This window comes from Falco peregrinus, chromosome 8 (assembly GCF_023634155.1).
Source record: "Falco peregrinus isolate bFalPer1 chromosome 8, bFalPer1.pri, whole genome shotgun sequence".
Lineage (NCBI taxonomy): Eukaryota > Metazoa > Chordata > Aves > Falconiformes > Falconidae > Falco > Falco peregrinus.
Window position 1 is genome coordinate 39813062 of NC_073728.1, and position 7313 is coordinate 39820374.

General features: G+C 40.5%; 1 long non-coding RNA gene across 1 annotated transcript; it reads left to right on the forward strand.

Moving 5' to 3' along the window:
• The first annotated feature begins 1962 nt into the window (after positions 1-1962).
• LOC129785046 (uncharacterized) lies at positions 1963-7313 on the forward strand. The gene is made up of 3 exons (XR_008748508.1): positions 1963-3144; positions 4395-4528; positions 7128-7313. It is a non-coding gene; the product is annotated as an uncharacterized LOC129785046 (long non-coding RNA).

Sequence of the window (7313 nt, forward strand, 5' to 3'; positions counted from 1 at the left end):
TTCTCAGTAAGAATGCTTTCTATTGGCTTATCCCTTAAATCTATGAGGATTTTATGGAAGTGAGGTTTGAAGTCTCTTTCATTAGCTTTAACATTTATATTGAAATTACATATAGTTAAAGTTAAATTTTATAATGAAAGTTAATTTCATACAAGTATACATGCCTATCTCCAAGTATGGGGCTCAGCATAGCTACTGGCTGCTCAGTGAACTAATAGCATTGCTGCTACAAACAAACTTTGTTAGCCTCCACATAGTTATCATGCCAATCAATACCTGAATAATTAAAATTCTCCATTATCAAATTCTAGTCTTTATCAGCTTTTCTTCCCCCAGTAATTTTGTTGTCTTAATCTGGTTTCTTCTCTGAAAGTCTATAACAACCCTTGGAGCTTCACTAGATAATCTTTCTTTTCTTCTCTGTTAAGTTCTCTAACCCAAATTATTTAGTGCCAAAATCTGAAGTCTTTAGAGAAGATTCTACTAAATAGAAGTTTGATCAAACTGTATTTTGTTTTGTTTTAATATAGACTACTAATTTTATCTTGTCTTGCCCTTGAGTGAAATCCTATACATGCAAGTATTTGAAATTGCCATTAATTTTCTTGATTCATTCTCTTATTGATTTTCTTTCCAACTATTTCCATCCAATGTATCTAATAATTATTAGAGATGAGGCAAGAACCAAATGCTTGCATCCACGCTCCCCCTGCCTCCCCCCTCCAGCTCTGTGGCTCATGCCTATCTTTAATTAACACAAATGTGAGCTAAGAGGTTTCCCAGACCAATACCAAGCTCTTTAACATTACCTTCCTACCTTCAATATTTTCAGTTGTATTTTGATGCAGTTTTGCTCAAGGGTAGCTTCTTGAGTAAAGCATCAAACATCACAAAGCTTCATGTTCTCCTCAGACCCGATGCTAAATAGCTCAAGCAAAAAGGAAGAAGGATTCCTGCTCCCTTTTATAATCCTGCAAATGCAGGGAGGCCAAATCACTCCAACGGCTTTCATCTGTTCATTACTCTATAAATGCAACACTTTCCAAAAGAAATTCACTGTTGAATTAAGGGGGAAAGTGGGACACAAAACAAATGGGGGTGATAATGAATTGAAGTGATGATCTGAGGAGCTCATAGTGCTTCATAAGCATTAATTAATTAAACCTTACTAGATCCCAGAGAGGTAGGTATTATGGCCTATACTTAATCCAGGCTGTGGTGTGCTATTTCTGTATCTCAATATCATTTTGTTAATGTGTATTATGATGAGCAGGCTGAAATGGTGTCTGACTAGTAGAGATGACTGTGCATATATTTAAGCTGTGAATATTCTGCATGATGAGCCTTCATATAGAAACAACTTTTTTTTTTTTTCCAGATACAGCCTTGTTCCTGAAAAAAAGTACATAATAAAAGAGTTATGCAGAAAGCATTGAAGGGCTACTGATAATGTATAGTTATATACAATATGTAACTCATTCTGTTACCAGATTAGGATGAACAGGACTTTCCTTTCTCTTACTGAACACCTGAGTGCACTTCAATGAGCATGAAATTTTCTTTTGTAATATAATTTACCTAATTGCTGTAAAAATTTAACCTACTGTTTTAACTTCAATTATTAAAGGTGAGAAGAGCAAATGAAACTCCTGTTAATACATCATAAAAGTTATTCTGAAGTTTCATTGCAAGAAACGCATTTTGTTTTTAGTACTGATGTAGAGCTTTGACTCCTAATGAGTGCTTCCCCCCCCTTTTTTTTTTTCCTTTCCATCCTGCTCTAAACAAGATGTTGTTTATTACTTGAAACATTATATGTAAGCCCCAAGAATATGTTACATGTGACTGGAGCTTTGGCAGACTCTGCGAAACTGAAGTTTCCAGAAATTTTGCTATGTTTAAAAACCAGAGCAATGTTTTAAGGAAAGATTTCTACTTCCAAATGTGTGGTTGCCTGAACCTTTTACATTTTCAAGTAAGGTTCCTCTGCCAAATAACACACTGTACCTTAACTATAATAAAAAAGCAGAGACTCTGTGTTTATAAAAACATTGCAGGAGCAACTGTGATCATATTACTTGAATTTATTCTATTCGTGTGCTCAAATATGCATTTTTATAGTAAGCTCTCTAGTACACCGGTCACTTACAGGAGTAGAAAATGACATGTACAGACAGAAGGCTGGCATAGCGGAACAAACCAAGCTGGTAAAGTACAGGAATTCAGAGCCAGACCAAAATATGAGGTCAAGGAAGTTGCTCTTATAATGATAGTGGTTATCTGTTTAATGTGTGATCTGGCAGTGATATGATGTTGACCATAAGCAATTACGCATGTTTCTAAACTGGTGGTATATGAGCCCTAAGTAACTGTATGCAAGATAAATAGGCTGTGAGAAATGGGCGCTCACTCTATTCTTGTGGTAGTTCTTGCTTAATGTCAATTAAAATTACAGCTTAGTAATAGATAGAAATTCTCCTCGTGTAAAGCAATGTCTGTATTCACTCTATCCGTTGCCATACACTTAAAATCCTATATTGAAACCAGTTTTATGAAGCAAACTCCTGTCTGAGCTGATAAATGCTGCATAATGTTCTTCTTAACAGACGTGGTTAGACATGCTTTTTCTAACTCTCTGGTTATTATTTGAAACAGCTTTCTTTACAATCAAGTTCTAACATCTGTCCGTGAATGATGCCCTTGTTCTCTATTTTGTCGTGCATGAGCCTAGAAGTGAGCAGTGTCCTCAATGTACGTTTAGCTGCCTGGCATTGACCTTGCAGGAGTTAAAAGCAGGAAGGTCTTCGTGACACCAAACAACCCGAGCACAAATTAGGACCTGGGAGCTGCTATGCTGAGGCCCTGGCTCTGAAACACTTTTTTTAGGACTTTGGTGAATTCACTGGACTGCGTATCTTCTCATTAGCTTTTAATAGACTTGAATCCCGCTGTTCTAACAGTGCCTATGTCTTCCTCTGTAAAATGGGATTGTGATGTTTTCCTGGGCTTAGGAAGATGTGGCTGGAGTGGAAGCTGTGTGGTTAGCTGACTGCGGTAGAAACTGTGCTGATGAGCTATGAAGACACCCAGGAAAGCCTCTTCTCCCCAAGAGCAAGCAGTTGCGTACAATTTGGCTCCTTCACTGTAAGTCTTATGATCACTGCTGCCAGCGCTCAATGGCTTCAATCTCTGCCTTTGCACAGAATGAGCTGTGGTCATCAACCCTCCCTCCCTGCCCCTGAGCACCATCTAGAAATAATCACTTAAAAAGCAGCATATGACTTCTTTAAAACAACTCTCAGTTGAGGCTTAAGCAGATGGCTTCCTAAGGGCTTTTGAAGGCACTTCACACAGCCTGGGCCATTGCAGAGGTGATGACTTTATGTATATTCTTAGCAAACCCAACGCTGATACCTGCAAGGCATCCCAGAGAGAAATAGTATGTCTTTGTTGCTTGAAAGACCGAATTGAACAAAGATTTAATGACCAGAGCACATCAGTTAATCATTGGCCATTTAGGAGCCATATCAGGAATCTTGTGATGGTCCTGAAGCGGTTATGTGGCCACGGACTTTCACATTGCATCAGTGCATGTGCTTTGGCCATAGCTTCTAGACTTCGCAAATGTAACCTTTCATCCTTCTACTTTTCAGAAGCATAAAAAGAAGGGCTGCAAAAATCCATGATTGTGGTGGAGAACTAAATAAGGAAACATAACTGCTTACTGAAACGCCACCCCCTCCGAGAGAAATGTCAGCGACACAATGAGTGCTATTATTCCGCTCCTTTACAACCAGATTGGGGGTTTATGTTAAAGTCTGTAGGAAAGGGCAGCAGCATCCTATCAGTAAACCACACTTCTGATTGGCATTCAGTGCTCCCTTCTTGGGGTAACGTTTCCAGAGGAGCCCCTGTGCTCTCAGGCTGCCCCATGACTTGCTGCTGTGTGTGGGAGGCAGCTGGAGGAGTCGCTTTCTTACCTGTTGCTCCAGTGCACCGGCATTGTTATGGCACCTTTCCCCTTGTGCAAGGCAATCGTTCCATTGCCCATAATAAATGACAGCTCTGAGGTATCACAAAATGGTCATGTGCAACAAACTGCTTAGCCCATGTAACAGTCTCTAGTGCTGTGGGTTCCCTGCGTTGCGTGAAAGGACATACTCTCTGATAGGGCAGGTTTGTGAGGTTTTTGTTTCACCTTTTTCCACAATGTGTGTCTTATTTTAAGGGGAAATTGTCCCATTGAGCTTATCTCCTCCCATTCACAGTCATGTGGACCCTCTACTACTTTCTGGTAATGAAATCTGTACTTTGCAAACACTATAGCAATTATCTCCATGGAAAAGTTCTGATAGGAAAAGAATATTATTTTAACCTTCTTTATTATGCTTTAGCAGCTGGAAACAAGGAAAATGGCCAGGATTACTGTGCTACTCATCCCTCTGCAGACTATCAGCGACAACTCCACAGACAAAGCTGGGAACCAACAGTTTCATGCGATAAGTATTTGGATGCATTTTCAAGTAAGGTGAGAAAATAGTGCAGGCTGTGTTAGCTGATGTCCTGCTATTTGGAAATGCTTCTGTTGTTTAAATAAGCACAGTTCAGAAAAAAAAAGTTAATTACATTCCCGGTGACCTTGCAGGTTTTTATTGGCGTGTGGCACTTTTGGGTGTATGAGGAGGTGAAAATATCTTTATATACCAATTTAATTCTAGTGAGCTAAATAGCCACAGAGCAATTTGCTAATGTTGGGAAAGTTTCATTGGGAAGGTATCTTAGTGTTTTGGAATATTCTTCCTAGAAACTAATGGGATTTGCCTTGTATAGTGGAATATCAAGGAAAATATTTCATACGTTTTAACTGGAGCCACCTCAGAATTTAGCTGTTTGGAGAAGATATCAATCATCATATAGAGCTGCAAAATATGTGTCGATTTGCTGGTGGGGAAAGCATGTTTCGCTGAGCTGGAACAGTTTCTTTAGAACATGCCTTTTTCAGTGAAAGTTTTGGTCAGAAAGAGTTAAAGTTTTCCCCTTTGATAATATGGAAATAAAACAGCTTTACAAGACAAACGTTTCACTTCAGTTTTATAATTTTGGTTTTGTATTTATTTTAAATGATATATTAGATGAACCTTCTATATTATTTTAACATCATTCAAATGAGTACTTTTGATGTTTCCCAATCACCAGTTTTTGGGAATATCTTTCCTATGAGAAATGTTGAGTTTTCGTTCCTATTCATTATGGAAAACACTTTTCTCACCCGTCTTTGTATTGAGCCTATTATCTGCATTTAGCATCTCTAACTCAATAATGCTCATCTGCGTGTGCAAGGTGGTGCCGGGGGCTCTGAGCATGGCTGGGTGCAAGGCGGTGGGTGCAGGCAGGAGCAGGCAGCAGTGAGTGGGTGCAGAGCCAGCTCTGTAGGAAGCCTTGTGGTATCTGTGCTGTCTTGCCTATGAGCTCAGAGTCTTTTCTACGTAAAAAATAGGGTTATTTGCATCTGAAACCTTTTGGTCTTCCTTGGGGAGTGTGGTGTAGGTGATGGTTTAGGAACATCTACCGAAAGCCTCGCCTGGGGGTCCTATTACACAAACGACTGGTTTTCTGCTGGTCTATGGATCTGACTCAGCTCATCTTGTACACAGGAACCCAGAATTTAGGCGAGGAAAGTGGGATCTGTAGGAGGGGGGCAGCAGGTTGTTAAACTCATCCATCTGTCTCGTCTAACCATTTCTCTAGTGTTATGTGAGCCAATGGATAAGGTGCATCATCTTTAAGAAATGTCAAGTGGCAGTTTCTTAAAAATAGCTGTAAGAGTGAATTAATTCCTTATGAGGGAGCAAATAGGTTTTCGCCTCCAAATACCCATTATTTTTGGACTTCAGGTGTTCACGCTACCTCCTGTGGAAAGTATCTTTTGCCAAAGTGGGAGAGGTCTCCAGGAAAATGCATGAAAGTCTCTTGCTTCCTTCGCGTGTAGCAGCAAGGCTGTCAGAGAGGCTGAAAGGATCCAGTTGCCTAACCCTGCAGAGCCTGGTTACCCGTTTGGAGATCCTTTTGAGTTAGTCTAGAGCTTGGCACATCCCCAGTTTGCCTCCCTGGTATCCTGCAGGCTTTCTCCCACTTCAGCAGCTCATCTTCTGCAGGAGCCATGCTATTCCTCCCCTGCAGCCTGTGTGGCAGAAGCTGTTTGCAATCCTCTGTGGGAGTTACTGCTACGTTCCTGGATACGTACAAGTTTTGAAGTAAAAATATGACTCAGAATAGCTCCGCCTTACTCCTATTCCCTAGAAACATGACTTCAACAAGGCTCACTCTGAGGCGTCTGTGAGGCGCTGAGGGTATGAAAGCGTATTGCAGAGCGAGCAAGCTTGTATCATCAAACACAGCAAGCTAGTACAAAAGTTTAAGCGGTATAGTGTGGTGCTGATCTAAAGTGGTCTGAAATACAATAAAAGGTGAATCTTCTTTCAGAATCACAGCAAATAATTTATTTATTTATTTTTCCCTGGGCAGACTTTGAGGACTGCCGTATGTATTTCTGTATTTCTTCCCAATCATTTTGGATGTGACTGAAACTGGCTGTGCTGAGAGTTGGACTCCAACTGAATGAGGGGCTTTTGCTCCAGCCTCTGCCTGGCCTTGGGTTATAGGCACTTCAGAAAGCAGAAGCAGAGGCACAAATGATGCGCTTCATGTCTAAGTCATACCATCCCCATGAATGCAACTTGGGATGGGTTTCCATTGCGGTAGGCTGGTCTGCAGCCTGGTTCATCCTGGAAGACAGTGTGGGACTGTTTTGGGAAAAAACAACTTTGCTGGAGAAATAACTGCAGTTGTATTCTTTCCAAGAGTGAAGGGGAAAGTTGGAGAGGGAAGGATGGGGGGGAGGCATGCAGGAGGCATCGGAAGTGCATCCTGCATTTATTTTTAAGTAGTAATATATCCAAGTCCCTTTGAACCATATTTATTCTCTGGGATGTTTATGTATTCATGCTGAACATGGGATAACAGAGCACATAAAGATATATAATATTGGTGAAGCAGAAAATGACTGCTATAGTACTTTCTACTCTCGGCTCCTTCTCCACTAATGCCCTTACACCTTTCTTCTTCAGGCTTTTTGTAGCATCCTAAACAGAAGGATATTGAAGGGAGCTGATTCTGCTTTGATCCTTATGCTTGTTGTCAAAGCGCTTGGGATTGAAGAGACTGTTGGCTACAATTGACTGTGACAATTAGGAGATGATCAGAGCCCTAGAGTGGAGCACTTAAAGGGTAATTTACATGTCAGTTTGTCGAAT